We start from the raw sequence: 20875 nt of genomic DNA, 5'->3' as shown, positions 1-20875 counted from the left end.
CCTGTGCTATCCCCGAAAGTGCATTGTCCGTGTATAATGCGCTGTGCGGGGAGTCACTAAGATCGTGCGCCCGATATCCTGCATGTTTCGCTTCCCCGCTCAGGCCCCCGGAGTTCACCTTCTTCTTCCTGGTGCATGTAAGTGCATTGTCCGTGTATAATGCGCTGTGCGGGGAGTCACTAAGATCCTGCGCCCGATATCCTGCATGTTTCGCTTCCCTGCTCAGGTCCCCGGAGTTCACCTTCTTCTTCCTGGTGCATGTAAGTGCATGCGCTGTGCGGGGAGTCACTAAGATCCTGCCCCGATATCCTGCATGTTTCGCTTCCCCGCTCAGGTCCCCGGAGTTCACCTTCTTCTTCCTGGTGCATGTAAGTGCATTGTCCGTGTATAATGCGCTGTGCGGGGAGTCACTAAGATCCTGCGCCCGATATCCTGCATGTGTCTCTTCCCCGCTCAGGTCCCCGGAGTTCACCTTCTTCTTCCTGGTGCATGTAAGTGCATTGTCCGTGTATAATGTGCTGTGCGGGGAGTCACTAAGATCCTGCACCCGATATCCTGCATGTGTCGCTTCCCCGCTCAGGTCCCCGGAGTTCACCTTCTTCTTCCTGGTGCATGTAAGTGCACTGTCCGTGTATAATGCGCTGTGCAGGGAGTCACTAAGATCCTGCGCCTGATATCCTGCATGTGTCGCTTCCCCGCTCAGGTCCCTGGAGTTCACCTTCTTCTTCCTGGTGCATGTAAGTGCATTGTCCGTGTATAATGTGCTGTGCGGGGAGTCACTAAGATCCTTCGCCCGATATCCTGCATGTGTCGCTTCCTCGCTCAGGTCCCCGAAGTTCACCTTCTTCTTCCTGGTGCATGTAAGTGCATTGTCCGTGTATAATGCGCTGTGCGGGGAGTCACCAAGATCCTGCGCCCGATATCCTGCATGTGTCGCTTCCCCCCTCAGGTCCCCAGAGTTCACCTTCTTCTCCCTGGTGCATGTAAGTACATTGTCCGTGTATAATGCGCTGTGCGGGGAGTCACTTAGAACCTGCGCCCCATATCCTGCATGTGTTGCTTCCCCGCTCAGGTCCCCAGAGTTCACCTTCTTCTTCCTGCTGCATGTAAGTGCTTGATTCGCGCTCAGTCCGAATGAGTTGAATCGTGCGACGGCACGTCCCCCGATTTCTGTCACAAGACTAATGCCCCAAGATCCGATCTTGAGCGACACAATCCCCTTCTAAATCCTTGTCCTGCCGGTGCGATCGATCCCCAAAGAGTCGGAAAACCCAATGGAAATGTGGCCCTAGTAAATAAGCCCCATTATTGCCACCAAAATTTCTCAAGGTTAATTATAAATTCCAACACAGAGGCCTTTAAGCGTCTTCAAAAGTAGGGGAAAAACACTTCATTACCAGAAAGTGGATCAGCAGTCATGCAGGTGGAAACTTCCTATTTGTTTTCCAATCCCAATGGAGGTGCCCACATAAAGCTGTAGCCTCACCACTCACTCACTGCTTAGGGATGGACTGTTTTTTTCCCCCTACTTCTAAAGGACATTTGGAAACCTCTGAGTTTAAATGAATTATGGAGGCAATTATACACATGTAATGGCATTACATTCTCTCTCTACATCCATGCATATACCGCTTACACAAAGTATACACAGTAAATACATTATATATAACAGAAAAAAAATATCTCAATAATAAATATAATAAGTTGATACTTACCTGTGACATGCAGGTGCACAGTTCTTCCATGTAAACCCTCTGCATTTATAGCTGTGTCTTCTGCAATTCCTGGGTAATATTTGCCAAAATCTCCTTCTTCCACAGGGTCTATCCGCAGGGTGCAGCTGTTATCTCCGGGCACCAGGGAGGTTCTGTCTCTGTATTTCTCCATCACTGATGATGAGTCATTGCTGTTTAGGATCTGAAGATCTGTATTAATATATCTGTACAAGTACCATACAGTGCCGGATGTATCTGATGTCCCGGCAGGACGATATGTACAAGGGATCTCCACACAGGAGCCAATCAGAGCAACTATTCTTAAAGGGAAGGTCCACTCCTGACACACAGACCCCAGATAGAAGCCTGGAAGCAATGAGCAGAACATGAGGCCGCAGTCACAGATTCTCATTATATCGGATTATTCTCTCATTGTGAGACGACTTACCCTGACAGATGAGGAGAAGATAAAGCTGCTGCACGGTCTCCATACTAGTGTGTTTTTGACTAAAACAGAAAACCCAGTGATAGACACATGTAAGTTGGGATGTGGTTTGCAATAAGGTGATTTGCATTCATATAAATGTACAGTAATAACTATTCATTAACCTCTTGCCGCTCAGCGGGAAATATATTTGTCGGTGAGCTCTGGCACTTAACGCTCAGATATATCCGCCATTGATCTGATGTCGGTTCAGCTTGAAATCTAAGCTAGGCCAGCATCAGTATAAACAGGGTGTCAGCTGTAACTAACTGCTGACACCCCAGTGTAACACCTGCGGTCGGAGTGAGCTCTGGTAAATGCCCCGGTCAGCGTGACATTTAAATTACCTGCTAGGGGTCTCTCCCTCTCAATCGCTCCCCCCCTGCACCATCTTTGGGTGGCACCAATCATTTCTATGGCAGCCCCCAGGGCCGTCCTCAGGCAGTGCCTGTAAGATCTCGTCCGTGACAGGATCTTACAGGCACAGTGTTGGCCTATGCATGTGCATAGGCTGACTCAGCTAATACCATGCAATACATCAGTATTGCAGGGTATTATCCTGAACAAGCAATCAGATAATTGCTTGTTCATGTCCCATGGTGGAACTAATAAAAAATATTTAAAAAATTAACAAAAAAATGTTCTTAAATAAAAATAAATAATTACAATGCCCATAAGCTCCATTAAAATATAATAACACAAACCCCACATATATGGCATCACCGGGTCTGTAATGTCCCACAGAAAAAAAATATATAGATTTTTGACCCCGCACAATGGACACCGTAAAAAAGCTATTATGATTTTTACCCCCATAAAATGCAATAAAAAGTGATAAAAAAAAAACATATCTACTCCAGAATGATATTGATGCATCAGTACAACATGTCCTGAAAAAAACAAGCCATCAACCAGCCCTGTGGACAAATAAGGAAAAGTGTTATGCCACTTGGAAGACGGCAGTGCAAAAATCATAGATTTTTACCCACCTTGGGGTTTTATTTGCAAATTTAGTAAAACGTAGGAAAAAATATCTAAGTATGGTGTCACCGTGATCGTACCCGTAGAAAAAAAAAACATGTTTATTAATCTATACAGTCTACATCAAAAAGTTATTTAATTTTCAACATAAGGGCAAAGTAACCGCCCCTAAACATGCCCACAATCCTGCCCCCTCATGAATCTGCCGGACCGCTTTGAGAGCGGTCCGGTTTTGCTATTGTACTCTGCAGCGGTGTTGGATAGCTATCATTGTAACACCGGTGCATTTGCTTTAGCACTAGGAGCTGCTTACGTTAGAAAGAGGCTGAGCCTTAACGTACAAACTGACTGCGTCCTGAATGGGTTGACATAGTTGGAACCATTCCTGAACAAGTTGTACCAATATGCTAATTATTCTCTCTTCTGCCAGATGGGCAGGGCCAGGCAATGTGCTTCAGCTGAGAACCTCCCACATGACAGTAAATGCCCTTATGAGCATATTGGTGAGACATCATTGATTCAGCTAGAGAAAAATTTCCAAATGTGCAGAAATCAGTGAACCAACTCCTACTAAAGGATGGAAAGAGTCGGAATTAGTGGAGCCGATGGATGGTCATCGTTAATATGTAGCTTATAGATCTATAGATTGCAAATATGAATAATTACTTACGTGAAGATTAGAGCTCTGAATAGAGTGAGAGACAACTGTGTCTTCTTCAGACATATGAGGAAGTGTCTTGGTTATTCTCTGGTGTGTAACATCCTCTGGTGCAAATTATTTCATTACTGTTTTTGGTCTTTCCAAAAACTGTAAAGTTCACACACATAAAGTAACTAAATAGCAAAGGATGAAAATTTAACATCTTACTGTCAATATAAATTTTTTGGAGCCAGAGAGGCTAAAATAACATAGTACCCAAAATGAAAAAAAAAAAGTTATTTTCATTATTTTCATTGACTCTTACTCAGCGGTTTTCGATTCCGATTTTTTTATGTGTTCTGTTGGGCTGTTAAGTGAGAATTTTGATCCTTAAAAAGGTTTTCCCACAAAACATAGGATAGGGACTAAGTTGTTGTTTGCTGGGGGTCATAGTGATGATGAGAACGAGGAGTCCAAAGGGGTCCCAGGTACCTCAGTTGTACCCCTTGTTGCCACAGCCCTGGCTAGCCATGCTCCAGCATGCATGTGCATGACTTGGATGAGTGTTGAACAAGCTAACTGAAGTAGCGCATGCACTGTTCACCTGTGAAGATGGCGGGAGGACAAGCTAGGCCAGCGCATGACTCATGCATGAGCTAGTGGCTTTCAGTAGGCCGTGAGGCTTGACTGCATGCTTGAGCTCCTCTACCTCCTTAACTTTATCCTAGGGATTAGTAATGAGTGGACCTATTAAAATTTAGATTTGGTCAAAATCTGTTTGGGGCTTGTTAGCGTTTTGCATCCTGAGCACATCAGCACTACCACGCTGGTGGTGCTGTGTTCAGCCATTTTGGGGAGGACTTTCGCTCCCGGCAACATCATCAGAGAGAAACAATCCTCCCAAAAATGGTGGAGCCCTCAGCCACCAGCATCCATAGATTTAAATGATGCCTGTGACTTTGCCAGCACCATTAAAGAGCTCCTGTGATCAGTGTCGGCACCGGAGGGGTGGGGGGGTTGAGCCATATCCAGTCCAAACCCCAAATTTTGAGTTTCAGGTCTTCTCAACACTACTCGGGAAGATAGGGAATTAATAATAGTATTTTTAGAGTAATATTGCAACATGCGCCTCATATGAAAAAAACATTTTTAAACTTTCAAACTACTGATCACAGTACTGTGTGGGTTTCGAAGGTTGTGAAGGTGACAAGTTCCCTTTAAAATTAAGACAAAAATGACAAATAATGGTAACGAGATATCATGTCCCTTACAATAACATCTTAGAAAGCAGCACAGGGAGACACAGACATCTTCTCTGTATGAGACATAAAGGGAAGTAACTTAATAACTTCCTGAAAACGTGTAAGAACATCCTCTGCTGCCTATTAATATCCATCACACATGACGACCACAATGTAGTGGCATTTTTTTTTCTTTTTTATTATAATTTTGCATTTATTTTTTTTAGACCTTTATTTTTTTTAAATCTCATCAAAACATAACAATGAACAGTTACAGTAACTAAATTACAGATTGTGGGATGCGTTTGGTTGGACTGATGAGCAATTCTCTTCCATGGGTCCAATAGATATCGCACCTTCCGATGGTAAAACCTTCCGACAGTAAAACCTTCTGACAGTTTTATATAGGATGATCAGATGGACTGAAATATAACAACTACCCAATTTGCATAATATGAAAGTTCTTTAGTTAGTGCTGGAAAATTGTCCTATCTGCTTCCGATTTCTATTTTCTTGAGAAAGCAACGGCTAAACATACGTCGGGGAGCTGTGGTGGTGGTCATTGAAGCTCCTCGTAGACCACCACCACATGTCCCCTATGTATGGTTGTACATGTTTTGACCACCACATGGTTTTACATGGATGTTTTCATACTTTTAATGGCCTTAATATATATTGATTAATACAGCTTTTTTATAGTCTATTAGATTTGTTGTATCTGTTGTTATATGTTGGTATCCTACATTCTTCTGTTGATAATAATAGTTTGGCGTAGAACAGGGATCTTTACAGTGAGGGCTAAATTGTGATAGGTATCAATTATTTCTAAAGGGAAAACGATACTAAATTTCAACAAGACTCAATGAATACACATCACAGAGAACACATTGGGGGGGATTTAATAATTCTGGTGCAAGCACGACTGTCGGCATCGGAGATCAGATACATCTGGCACAGCCCCGATGTATGAAAGTGGCACAATAGACCAGGAAAAAAATGGTCAGAGAGCAAAATTAAGGCGCAGTCCATGTACGATTTTGGCACACATTTCATTGATGCCGGCATTTTTGTGGCGCACGACTCATTAGTTCTGTCTACCCATTAATTACTAACAGCCGTGCGCCACAAAAATGCCGGCATCCATGAAATGTGTGCCAAAATCTTACATGGACTGCGCCTTAATTTTGCTCTCTGAACATTTTTTTTCCTGGTCTATTGTGCACCAAAATTTGTGCCAAAAAATACAGACAAAATACACATAAACGTGAATTTTAATGTGGAAAAGTTAGGCAACGCCCACTTGCGCCAACCGCCACCCCCCGAGGTGTCGGGATAGTCGTAAACATCCGTTCTTTCTGGCGCAAGCTCATTATAAAGGATCTGCAACAATTCCTTGCCACAAAAACGTAAAATCCAGCCATTTTTTTGGCGCAGATACGATAATACATGTCCCCCAGTATAAGACATCATGAAATCACATTGGGCCGCATTTATCAATTGTGGGGTAAACAGCACTACAAGCCTTAGTAATGTGCAGAGTGCCCTAGATTATAAAAGAGTTTCTATGGTACACTCAATTTAAGGGCGTGCACCACATTTCTGCCAGACTATTGACATACCTGTGGCGCGCGGTGCTAATTATCCCCTTTAGGTGCAGAGTTTTGCGTTGCGGCGTCCACGGTGTAGCCACCGCACAAAACTGGCACAATCACACCATAAATACATGTGCAAAGTAATTCAGAAAACTGGTGCAGACAGTTTAGCCCCTAACGTTCTATAATACCCTGGTGCTGCCGGAGGTGTATGAAGAGAGTTCACAACAGCTGACACCTACCTGTAACTTCCATGGTCAGTGTTTGAACCTGACCACAGTACCTAACAATGCTGATGATGGGCACCGCCGTCTTAGATGGCCGATTGCCGATGCCGATCACCAGTTTTTCTCCATTTTTCCATCCAGGAATATTTTAATAAAAAATCAACAAACAGTCACATAAGTCCCAAACTGATATAAATTAAAATTTCAATGCATACGGCAAAAAAAAATCACACTTACACAGGTCCGTACACTAAAGAGTGAAAAAGTTATTGGCCTCAGAATTAGGCAAAATGGAAACTATTTTTGTGCATAAGATTTTAATGTCTGCTTTATGTAGGGATGTGTCCTTTCTAGAGATGAGCGAGCACTAAAATGCTCGGGTACTCGTTATTCGAGACGAACTTTTCCCGATGCTCGAGTGCTCGTTTCGAGTAACGAGCCCCATTGAAGTCAATGGGAGACTCGAGCATTTTTCAAGGGGACCAAGGCTCTGCACAGGGAAGCTTGGCCAAACACCTGGGAACCTCAGAAAAGGATGGAAACACCACGGAAATGGACAGGAAACAGCAGGGGCAGCATGCATGGATGCCTCTGAGGCTGCTTAATCGCACCATTATGCCAAAATTATGGGCAACAGCATGGCCATGACAGAGTGACAGAATGAAGCTATATAGCATCTAAAACATCCAATAATTGACCCTGACACTATAGGGGACGGCATGCAGAGGCAGCGGCAGCAGCGGAAGGCTAGAGAGTGGCATGGCGACATACCCTAAATGGACTCAGGCTTCAAACCAATGGGTAGCAGAGAGGAACTAAAGAAGGTGAGCAAGAAGCGCTCAAATAATATTGGTACATGATAAAAGTTTGCCAGTATATTTTGTGGATTACACAGCAGGGTGGCGACAAAGTTAACATGGAAGCCATGAAAACAATCCAAAATTCTGCCTGACACAGCTCGTTTGATAAGGGGACGATGTATGGAGGCAGTGAACTAGTAGTAGATTAAAGGTGCTGCAGTTAAAACTATGTTAGTTGGTTCTTGGCATGGAGCTGGCGCTCCGCTGCCAGGCGAGCTTTCGCCAATCCAAGCCCCTGTCTCTAGGCTACTCCCCAAACAGCACTTCTAAGAACCTTTCGGATAAGATCAAGTGTAGTAGCGTTCTTATAAGTTTGGGATATGGCGGGTGAGGGGAATGTAAACATCTGCGCAAGAAGCGCTGAAATAATATCCGTAAATGAAAAAAGTTTTCCAGTATATTTTGTGGCTTACACAGCAGGGTGGCGACAAAGTTAACAAGTTTGATGTGGAATGCCCTGCAATAGCTCTTGGGCGGTGTGCCTTTTATCACCTAGGCTCAGCAGTTTGAGCACCGCCTGCTGTCGCTTAGCAACGGCACTGCTGCTGTGCCTAGAGCTACCGACTGATGGCGCCATGCCCACGGATGGTAATTCGGAGGAGGAGGAGGTGGAGGAGGGGTGGGAGGATTTGGAGGTATAGTAGGCCTTTGAGACCTGGACCGAGGTAGGCCCCGCAATCCTCTGCGTCGGCAGTATATGACCAGCCCCAGGGTCAGACTCGGTCCCAGCCTGCACCAAGTTAAGTGTAGTAGCGTTCTTATAAGTTTGGAATATGGCGGGTGAGGGGAATGTAAACAGATGTGCAAGAAGCGCATGATGCGCATGGAGCTGGCGCTCCGCTGCTAGGCGAGCTTTCGCCAATCCAAGCCCCTGTCTCTAGGCTACTCCCCAAACAGCACTTCTAAAAACCTTTTGTATAAGATCAAGTGTAGTAGCGTTCTTATAAGTTTAGGATATGGCGGGTGAGGGGAATGTAAACAGATGCGCAAGAAGCGCATGATGCGCATGGAGCTGGCGCTCCGCTGCTAGGCGAGCTTTCGCCAATCCAAGCCCCTGTCTCTAGGCTACTCCCCAAACAGCACTTCTAAGAACCTTTTGTATAAGATCAAGTGTAGTAGCGTTCTTATAAGTTTAGGATATGGCGGGTGAGGGGAATGTAAACAGATGCGCAAGAAGCGCTGAAATAATATCCGTAAATGGTAAAAGTTTGCCAGTGTATTTTGTGGATAACACAGCAGGGTGGCGACAAAGTTAACAACTTTGATGTGGAATCCATGAAAACAACCCAAATTTCGGCCTGACAAACCTCGTTTGATAAAGGGACGATGTATGGAGGCAGCTATATGGACGACTTTTGGAGGTAGCAATGGAGACAACGTGTGGAGGCTGCTATGGAGACAATTCAATTTGGATAGTGCCTGTATGTGGCAGTCCAAAAAATTTTTCAAACCAGAGGAGCAGGTAGGTGGCCCTCCAGAAAAATGGAATAGATTGAGTGCCTGTATGTGGCAGTCCAAAAAATTTTTCAAACCAGAGGAGCAGGTAGGTGGCCCTCCAGAAAAATGGAATAGATTGAGTGCCTGTATGTGGCAGTCCAAAAAATTTTTCAAACCAGAGGAGCAGGTAGGTGGACCTCCAGAAAAATGGAATAGATTGAGTGCCTGTATGTGGCAGTCCAAAAAAGTTTTCAAACCAGAGGAGCAGGTAGGTGGCCCTCCAGAAAAATGGAATAGATTGAGTGCCTGTATGTGGCAGTCCAAAAAAGTTTTTAAACCAGAGGAGCAGGTAGGTGGCCCTCCAGAAAAATGGAATAGATTGAGTGCCTGTATGTGGCAGTCCAAAAAAGTTTTTAAACCAGAGGAGCAGGTAGGTGGCCCTCCAGAAAAATGGAATAGATTGAGTGCCTGTATGTGGCAGTCCCAAAAAATTGTTTAAAACAGAGGACCGGAAAGGTGGCCCTCCAGAAAAATTGAATAGATTGAGTGCCTGTATGTGGCACTCCCAAAAATTGTTTAAAACAGAGGACCGTGTCGGTGGCCCTCCAGAAAAATTAAATGCATAAAGTACTATACCTAGAGCCAGTGGGCCCTGTCAAAAAACAGCCAGTTTCCTCTGCTTTACTGTAGAAAGAGGAGGAGAAGGAGGAAAATGAGGAGGAGGAGGAGTGGATAAATTATTCAGGTTGAGCTTGCTTCACCTGCTGGAGATTTGAAATTAGGAGAAATCCATGCTTTATTCATCTTGATAAGCGTCAGCCTGTCAGCGCTGTCAGTCGACAGGCGTGTACGCTTATCGGTGATGATGCCACCAGCTGCACTGAAAACCCGCTCTGACAAGACGCTAGCGGCAGGGCAGGCAAGAACCTCCAAGGCGTAGAGTGCCAGTTCGTGCCACATGTCCAGCTTTGAAACCCAGTAGTTGTAGGGAGCTGTGTGATCATTTAGGACGATGGTATGGTCAGCTACGTACTCCCTCACCATCTTTCTGTAAAGATCAGCCCTACTCTGCCGAGACTGGGGACAGGTGACAGTGTCTTGCTGGGGTGACATAAAGCTGGCAAAAGCCTTGTAAAGCGTACCCTTGCCAGTGCTGGACAAGCTGCCTGCTCGCCTACTCTCCCTCGCTACTTGTCCCGCAGAACTACGCACTCTGCCGCTAGCGCCGTCAGAAGGGAAATACTGTTTCAGCTTGTGCACCAGGGCCTGCTGGTATTCATGCATTCTCACACTCCTTTCCTCTCCAGGGATGAGAGTGGAAAGATTTTGCTTGTACCGTGGGTCCAGGAGAGTGAACACCCAGTAATCGGTGCTGGAATAAATTCTTTGAACGCGAGGGTCACGGGATAGGCAGCCTAGCATGAAATCTGCCATATGCGCCAGAGTACCAACGCGTAAGAATTCACTCCCCTCACTGGCCTGACTGTCCATTTCCTCCTCCTCCAACTCCTCCAACTCCTCTTCTTCTGCCCATACACGCTCAACAGTGTAGGACTCAACAATGGTCCCCTCTTGTGTCTCGCCAACATTCTCCTCCTCTTCCTCCTCATCCTCCTCCACCTCCACCTCCTCCGATATGCGCTGAGAAACAGACCTAAGGGTGCTTTGGCTATCAACAAGGGAATCTTCTTCCCCTGTCTCTTGTGAGGAGCGCAAAGCTTCCGACTTCATGCTGACCAGAGAGTTTTTCAACAGGCCAAGCAGCGGGATGGTGAGGCTGATGATGGCGGCATCGCCACTGACCATCTGTGTTGACTCCTCAAAGTTACTCAGCACCTGACAGATATCAGACATCCACGTCCACTCCTCATTGTAGACTTGAGGAAGCTGACTGACCTGACTACCAGTTCTGGTGGAAGTTGACATCTGGCAGTCTACAATCGCTCGGCGCTGCTGGTAAACTCTGGATAACATGGTCAGTGTTGAATTCCACCTCGTGGGCACGTCGCACAACAGTCGGTGAGCGGGCAGTTGGAGGCGGCGCTGCGCTGCCCTGAGAGTGGCAGCATCTGTGCTGGACTTCCTGAAATGCGCACAGATGCGGCGCACCTTCGTGAGCAAATCAGACAGATTGGGGTATGTCTTGAGGAAACGCTGAACTATCAGATTTAACACATGGGCCAGGCATGGCACATGTGTCAGTCTGCCGAGTTGCAGAGCCGCCACCAGGTTACGGCCGTTGTCACACACAACCATGCCTGGCTTCAGGTTCAGCGGTGCCAGCCACAGATCAGTCTGCGCCGTGATGCCCTGTAATAGTTCTTGGGCGGTGTGCCTTTTATCGCCTAGGCTCAGCAGTTTGAGCACCGCCTGCTGTCGCTTAGCGACGGCACTGCTGCTGTGCCTAGAGCTACCGACTGATGGCGCCATGCCCACGGATGGTCGTTCGGAGGAGGAGGTGGAGGAGGGGTGGGAGGAGGAGGAGGCATAGTAGGCCTCAAACACCTGGACCGAGGTAGGCCCCGCAATCCTCGGCGTCGGCAGTATATGACCAGCCGCAGGGTCACACTCGGTCCCAGCCTCCACCAAGTTAACCCAATGTGCCGTCAGAGATATATAGTGGCCCTGCCCGGCAGCACTCGTCCACGTGTCCGTGGTCAGGTGGACCTTGTCAGAAACGGCGTTGGTCAGGGCACGGATTATGTTGTCTGACACGTGCTGGTGCAGGGCTGGGACGGCACATCGGGAAAAGTAGTGGCGGCTGGGGACCGAATACCGAGGGGCGGCCGCCGCCATGAGGCTGCGAAAGGCCTCGGTCTCTACTAGCCTATAGGGCAGCATCTCCAGGCTTAGCAATCTGGAAATGTGCACATTAAGGGCTTGGGCGTGCGGGTGGGTTGCACTATATTTGCGTTTCCGCTCCAGCGTCTGGGGTATGGAGAGCTGAACGCTGGTGGATGCTGTGGAGGATCGTGGAGGTGACGATGGGGTTTTTGTGGCAGGGTCCTGGGCAGGGGGCTGACTATCAGCTGACACAGGGGAAGGAGCAGTGGTGTGCACGGCCGGAGGTGAACGCGCTTGTTGCCACTGAGTGGGGTGTTTAGCATTCATATGCCTGCGCATACTGGTGGTAGTTAAGCTAGTAGTGGTGGAACCCCTGCTGATCCTGGTTTGGCAAATGTGGCACACCACAGTCCGTCGGTCATCCGGTGTTTCCTTAAAGAACCTCCAGACTTCTGAAAATCTAGCCCTCGCCGCAGGAGCCCTCGCCACGGGAGCTTCACTAGTTGACACATTTGGCGCTGATGCACCAGCTCTGGCCCTGCCTCTCCGTCTGGCCCCACCACTGCCTCTTCCAACCTGTTCTGGTCGAGGACTCTCCTCCGTCTCAGAAGCACTGTGTTCACCCGGCCTCTCAACCCAGCTTGGGTCTGTCACCTCATCATCCTCTGATCCCTCAGTCTGCTCCCCCCTCGGACTTCCTGCCCTGACAACAACTTCCCCACTGTCTGACAACCGTGTCTCCTCATCGTCGGACACCTCTTTACACACTTTTTCCACTACGTCAACAAGGTCATCATCACCCACAAACTGCGACTGGTGGAAAACCTGGGCATCAGAAAATTGCTCATCAGCAACCGGACAAGTGGTTTGTGACTGTGGGAAGGGTCCAGAAAACAGTTCCTCAGAGTATGCCGGTTCAAATGGCAAATTTTGCTGGGAGGGGGCAGACTGGGGGGGAGGAGGCTGAGGTGCAGGAGCTGGAGGAGTGCCGATTTCGGTGACATGGGTGGACTGCGTGGAAGACTGACTGGTGGACAAATTGCTCGAAGCATTGTCGGCAATCCACGACATCACCTGTTCGCACTGTTCTGGCCTCAACAGTGCTCTACCACGAGTCCCAGTAACTTCAGACATGAACCTAGGGAGTGTAGCTCTGCGGCGTTCCCCTGCTCCCTCATAAGCAGGTGGTGTCTCACCCCGCCCAGGACCACGGCCTCTGACCCCTGCAGTAGTTGGACGCCCACGTCCCCGCCCTCGTCCTCTACCCCTAGCCCTCGGGTTAAACATTTTGAAAATGAGAGTTATAACTTGTATTTTTTTTTTAACTTTTTTTTTTTTTTTTTTTTTTGTGTTTTTTAGTTTTTAAAACCAAACGATGCTATCCTATTGCTATGGCTATTTTCTAGCCAAGTATTACAGCACACTACTATGCCAGATGAGATGACGCTGAGTTATGAAAAAAATAAACGTAAAATAAAAAAGGAAATGGCAGACTGTGCCTAGTTGAAATACAACCCCGGGCCCTAATAAATTTTCCCACTTCGGTCTTTGCGATGGATATGTGCGTCACTAAAACACAGTGGTCGCAAGTCTGACTCCAAATTGCTCCCAATTTGATAGTAGATGCACTGCAGCAAGTACAGCCACCAGCAGATCAACCAGAAATCAAATATATATAACGCTACTGTAGGCGTAATTAAGACGTTTGTATTCTCCTATGGCTATTTTCTAGCCAAGTATTACAGCACACTACTATGCCAGATGAGATGACGCTGAGTTATGAAAAAAATAAACGTAAAATAAAAAAGGAAATGGCAGACTGTGCCTAGTTGAAATACAACCCCGGGCCCTAATAAATTTTCCCACTTCGGTCTTTGCGATGGATATGTGCGTCACTAAAACACAGTGGTCGCAAGTCTGACTCCAAATTGCTCCCAATTTGATAGTAGATGCACTGCAGCAAGTACAGCCACCAGCAGATCAACCAGAAATCAAATATATATAACGCTACTGTAGGCGTAATTAAGACGTTTGTATTCTCCTATGGCTATTTTCTAGCCAAGTATAACAGCACACTACTATGCCAGATGAGATGACGCTGAGTTATGAAAAAAATAAACGTAAAATAAAAAGAAACTGGCAGACTGTGCCTAATTGAAATACAACCCCGGGCCCTAATAAATTTTCCCACTTCGGTCTTTGCGATGGATATGTGCGTCACTAAAACGCAGTGGTCGCAAGTCTGACTCCAAATTGCTCCCAATTTGATAGTAGATGCACTGCAGCAAGTACAGCCACCAGCAGATCAACCAGAAATCAAATATATATAACGCTACTGCAGGCGTAATTAAGACGTTTGTATTCTCCTATGGCTATTTTCTAGCCAAGTATTACAGCACACTACTATGCCAGATGAGATGACGCTGAGTTATGAAAAAAATAAACGTAAAATAAAAAGAAACTGGCAGACTGTGCCTAATTCTACTCAAACCCCTAATAAATTTTCCCACTTTGGTGTTTGAGGTGGATATGTGTGTCACTAAGAGCTAAACACAACGGTAGCAAGTCCCCCTGCTAATTCCTCACAATATGGTACTAGCTGCAAATAAAAAAAAAAAAAAATTATAACGTTATTGTAGCCCTAAGAAGGGCTGTTGGGTTCTTGTAGAATCACTCCTGCCTAACAGTAAGCTAATAGAACACCCTAACGCTTTCCCTGAGCAGCAGCAGCTCTCTCCCTAGCGGCATCCAGACAGAGAATGATCCGAGCAGCGCGGGCAGCGGCTAGTCTATCCCAGGGTCACCTGATCTGGCCAGCCAACCACTGCTATCTACGTGTAAGGGTACCACGTCATGCTGGGTGGAGTGCAGAGTCTCCTGGCTTGTGATTGGCTCTGTTTCTGGCCGCCAAAAAGCAAAACGGCGGGAGCTGCCATTTTCTCGAGCGGGCGAAGTATTCGTCCGAGCAACGAGCAGTTACGAGTACGCTAATGCTCGATCGAGCATCAAGCTCGGACGAGTATGTTCGCTCATCTCTAGTCCTTTCCTTTTTCTAGGATGTTACGAGTCTTAAAACTTTAGGTGCGATTTTTTCATGAAAATCGCCAAAGCTCATTTTCAACTCAGCTTTCAAGTGACTTTGAAAGGCCTAAATAATATTAAAACCCCTTAAATTACCCCACTATACCAAAATCTAATAAAACCTTCTAAATAGAGAGGTTGTAATTTGGAGCGCACATTGAAAACTTTAGAAACAGACCACAAGAAAATGCCGAAAATGTGTTTTTTGTCAATTTTACAGCACTATGTCATTTTTTTTCCAGCTTTCCAGTACATTTATGGAATATTTAATGGCACCACCAAAAAGTACAATTTGTCCCACAAATAACAAGTCCTCCTACATCTCTGTCAATGGAAAAATAGGGGTAAATAAATGTGTCCATTATATTAGAAGTCCGTTGTAACAGATGGCCAGGGGCTTCATGTGAAAAAAAAATGGAATTTTAATTTCTATAGATACAGAGAATGAATATGGTAACTTACCTGCCGATTCCTCTGACTACAATGAGACACATCTGCTCTGTCTGCTTCAGACATTTAAGGAAGCAATGAAAAAAACTAGTGCTGCAGACATTGCCACAGTTAACCAACTTTATGGGGAAGCAGTCAGTGGGAAATATTGAGCAACCACGGGCTGCATACAAAGTAACAGAGGCCAAGTTTTCTTTCAAAAACACTATTTGGATTCTTACTTTTTTTGTATTGTACATCACACACCTGGCTGTGATACCTGCATTCAAACTTTAATACAAACTATCACTCATTACACAAAAAACAAGCCCTCGCACAGGTCCGACAACAAAAAGTATAAATGTTACTTATAAATTGTTGAATATAGTGATATAAAAACAAATTTTCTTTTTTTTTTTAATAAATAGTGAATACACAGAGGCACACAATAAATAAATAAATAAATATGGCTACTTTTGTTTTTAGGGATTACACTGATGATGGATTTACAAAAACCAAAAATACACATGGGGAAGTCAGAGGTTTAGTTTTTTTGATAATGAAATTTATTTGATAAAATGTATCATTAAATAGCAAATTTAAAAAAAAACTCTAAAAATTAAAATTTTTACAATTTTTGCAGACTTTTCTGTATTCAAATGTTATCTTAACTCATCTCTATTTGATACCTAATGAAAGTCTGATATAAAGTACCAATAGTGTGGATGAATATTATGACTTGGTCCATACACTTGGAAGGATATTTACACATTTTTAATGATTACTAGTGATGTCTAAATACGCTATAAAGTACAGCACAAAAAAAAATAAAATGAAAAAAATATCAAAAATAAATAACACTTTTCTTTTTAAGAAACAAGAAGCCATGGAGGAGATTTATCTTTTCTCTTACTAACTTTCCTGTCAGTCTAGTTCATTTTTTGTCTTGTTTCTTAGTCCAATTTCTCTTACGTGGATTTTTCTTGTGTTAAATTGCACCTGTGTCTTTAACCCCTTACCGCATTTTGATGTTCCTGTACCTCCTGTAGCAGAGGGGGGAGTCTGAAGTGGACTTATGTGCTGTGGACTTATGTACTGAGCCTTCTTCATGCTTGCACAGATTGCAGGTGTTAACCCTTTGATCACTGCCAGCAAAGCTGCCAACAGCATTAATGAGCCGGAAGCATGTAGGCGCCGCCATCTTGGCTCAGATCGTCAGATCGGGGAGCGGCGATCCATTTCTATGACAGCCTCAGGTCACACAAAGTCCCGAGGCTGTCATGTTGTAGGCTGCCTGTAATAGATGATGTGCAAAATCCCCATATAAAAAAAGTGGTGCACTCTGTTGGACCACTGCAAGGGGCGCCAGATTCATGAAGATTCATAAAGAATGGATGCCAGAAATCCTGAATCTGGCGCCCCCTGCACACTACACAGGGCACTGCACATAGTACACAGTGCACTGCTCTTAGTAAATGTGCCCCAATATGTTCAGTTTGCCTGTGTAGTGTGCAGAGTGCAACACATTCATTACATTTTTCTCTCTTTGTTGTGATCTGGCTCTGCTTATACTGTTTTTCTTTGTCCATGTGTTTTGCAGTGAAGGATTGTGTGGTGTAATGTAAGTAGGAAGGGCGAGATTGATGGGTTCAAAATGTAGGCTCATGGTCTTGGATTGACCTCTGGTGATTACATTATGGTAAAACAAAACTTCCTCAGGAGACAACTATGGATGGGGGAAGCAAAACTGCAAGTAAAAAAGGCTTTATTTTATCATGGGAATTTATTTTCAGAACATAAAAATACAACATTAAAGCTACCAATCATGGCTACAGGATCACATTAAAGCCCCACGTAAAGTATTTGATTTAAGGGACATCTTACACTAGGATAAATTATATGACACCCAGCACACTGACATATTGGTGTGTGCGTCCTCTTGAAGAGGCCACTCTTCTTTTAGCTCCTTATGTCCTAGTTTCTAGGAAAAAAACTATCCAAATGAGCCTGAGGGGCTTCAGACTTCATTAACACCTGTGGAGCCTGATGCAGCTCAGACTGGGCATTTACTCATGTGACCAGGATGACATCATCTACGGTCCTGTGACATTTGCAATGTCTACCCCATGTATGCATCTGGTCACATGAAATACATTCACAAGCAGAAATGTTATGTTCTCATAAAAAACCTTAATCCTCCGCTCAATACATCAATGGATAGATAATTACATCCTTCTAAAATGCCCAGTAAAAATCTTCACCAACAGTCCAGAATGCATAAAGTAAAAACAACATTCTTGGATATCAGTACCTAAATAATTCAGAGAGTTCGACATTAGAGTAGAGTACTGGTGAGATATCCCAGAGTTCACTGTCCGCCTCCGCTTTGATTGAAGCGTGTTCCACGCCAACGATGTAACACTTGCCGTTTTCCTTCAAGGAACAGATCCAGTGCTTGGAGGTTCTACCTCTTAAGCTGCAAATGTGTTCCAGGTTGCACACTTGAAACGAAGAAGAACACTAGTGCACCACCGCTGTTGTTGAGGTCCACCTTGCTCCATCTGATATTAGACATATTCTGACCTTTTGGAGTGTTTTTCATCGTTTTCCACATTGTACATTGTTGATCACATGAAATCACAGGAAGAGGATTAGAAGTCAATGGAGGATGGAAAGGAGTAGAAGTTCTTGGAGTCTGCTGTGATGTAATGTGATCAGATACATACATTGGGTAGATGTTTCAAATGTTGCAGGACCTTAGATGGCATCACCCTGGTTGCATAACATATTGATAAGAGGCATTGAAGAGGCAGGGGGAGGTGCAGATGGGTGGGGCTAGCCCTGCAGGACCCACCCCCTCTGATTCCAGGTAATATAAGATAAACTTGATTTTTAGCTAACTGAAGGTGTCAGTTAATAGGGCTCTATGGGAACCTTTAACCCCTTAAGTACGCAGGATTTTTTCGCTCATTTCTCGCTCTCCACCTTCAAAAATCCATAAAATTCATTTTTACGTGTACAGAGCTGTGTGAGGGCTTATTTTGTGCGTAACAAATTTTACTTTAGTGTAATGCTATTTATTTTAACATGCCGTGTACTGGGAAAATGTGGAAAAATTGTGGGCTCAGTTTTTACGACTTTCACTCTTCGCTCCAAATAACATGCCTACTTTATTCTTTGGTTCGGTGCGATCGCGGTGATACCAGATTTATAGGTTTTATTGTGTTTTAATACATTTTCAAAAATTAAACGAATGTGTACAAAAAAGAAAAAACATTTTTTGCCATTTTCTGAAGCTAATAACTTTTTCATACTTTGGCGCACTGAGATGTGTGAGATGTCATTTTTTGTGAAATGAGGCGACGTTTTCATTGCTACCATTCTGAGGTCTGTGCGACATTTTGATCATTTTTTATTTCATTTTTTATGTGATGTAAAAAGGTGTAAAAGTCGCATTTCGGACATTTGGGCGCCATTTCCCGTCTCGGAGGTCACCGTCGGCCGTAACCGTCTTTATATTTTGATAGATTGGGCATTTTGGGACGCGGCGATACCTAATATGTCTGTGATTTTTACTGTTTATTATGTTTTATATCCGTTCTAGCGAAAGGGGGTGATTTGAATTTTTAATATTTTATTAGTTTTTTTTAATTTTTAAACCTTTTTTAAACTTTTTTTTTCACTAATTCTTAGACCATCTAGGGTACATTAACCCTAGATGGTCAGATCGTTCCTACCATATACTGCAATACTTCTGTATTGCAATATATGGCATTTTTGCAGCTCATTCATTACAATGAGCCACTGGCTCATTGTAACGAATCTGCAGAAGCCATTAAGCCTCGGGTCAAATGAAGACCCGAGGCTACCATGGTAACCGATCGCCGCCCCCCGATGACGTTTTGGGGCGCGCCGATCGTAATAAAGATGACGACGCCCGCGCGCCGCCGTCTTTTAAATGCCGCCGGTGGCTTTGCCGGCGGCAATGAAAGGGTTAATAGCCACGATCGGTGCAAGCACCGACCGCGGTTATTAGCGGTGGGGGTTTGCTGCAATATGCAACAACCCCCACCTCTGTATGAAGAGGACTCAGCCCGTGAGCCCTCTTCATACATTCCCTGTACCTCTGCAGCGTAGAGCTACGGCGCAGAGCAGTTAAGGGGTTAAAGTTTGGGTCCACTCCATCTGTAATAATTTCACATTTTATTACAATCCATTTACTTTTTAGAACAAAGACGGTTGATCATGTCAATGATTAATTTTAATGGATTTTTTTATGAATTTGAAATCTGTGTAGTTTACCTACAACTACACACACATGTAGTACAAGTGTATGAAATCATATAATGAAAACATGACCATGACCCGTGATAATCTAGACCACCCATAAGTGCCCTCCTCATGGCTCCTTAGCAGATGGGAACATTGGTTTACCCAGGAACCTGTCAGAGACGAAACATTGACAGAATCCTCTTTAATGTTGCAATGCTGCATACACCACATGAGGCTCCGGAACGTCTCTGGAGGAAGTTATCTGGTCATGTTGGGCATGTAAGATAACAGAATATTCAGCTTCATTTGTTGTCTGTGTGACCTGTAAAAATAAGAATTCATTACAACTTAGGCCCTTGATCCAGAGTTGAAGTCTACTACAACATAGGGTCACCTTGATCCCTACACCACACACTTTTAAACAAATTGCAAGCCAGTTAAAAAAATTAGAAAAAATAATACATATTAACGCCTTGTTTGCGTTGTACTGCCTTGTACTGCCATACAGCACATTGTAGATGTAGATTTTCTAACTGAGGCCCAGCTGCTGTGACTCACTGCCCCCCTCTATACATAGAGCTTTTATGGAGACATATTGCTAGCAAGATGGAATACAGCTCAGATTTTATAGTGAAAACAGATGATGAGGTTCATAAGAGTCTTAGTAAATGAAGAAGGAAGAACTTTCTCCTAATGAGATACAATGCACAGTTTCTTAAAGGATATCTACCACCAGGATGAAGGATTGTAAAGCAAGCACACTGACATACTGGTCTGTGCCCCCTCTCACAGGATCTGCTTTTCTTTAAGCTTCTTATGCCTTTGTTTTTAAGAAAAAAGGCTTTAAAAATTGTGCAAATAAGCCTGAGGGGCTTAAAGCTCCATCAACATCTATGGAACCTGGAGCCCTCCAGACTCATTTACATAATTTTAAAAGGCTTTTTTTTTAAAAAAAGCCAGGGCATAAGAAGCTAAAAGAAGAGCAGATCCTGCCAGTGTGCTTGGTTTGCAACCCTTCATCCTGGTGGTAGATGTCCTTTAAGGTGTTCAATAAATTATAGATAATTAGCTATAGTTATAGTTATTTCCAATGTTCTAATATACTACTGACCTCACTATTGCTGTAAATAAC

Source organism: Engystomops pustulosus, chromosome 6 (genome assembly GCF_040894005.1).
Source record: "Engystomops pustulosus chromosome 6, aEngPut4.maternal, whole genome shotgun sequence".
Lineage (NCBI taxonomy): Eukaryota > Metazoa > Chordata > Amphibia > Anura > Leptodactylidae > Engystomops > Engystomops pustulosus.
Note: the sequence above shows the minus strand (reverse complement) of the source record.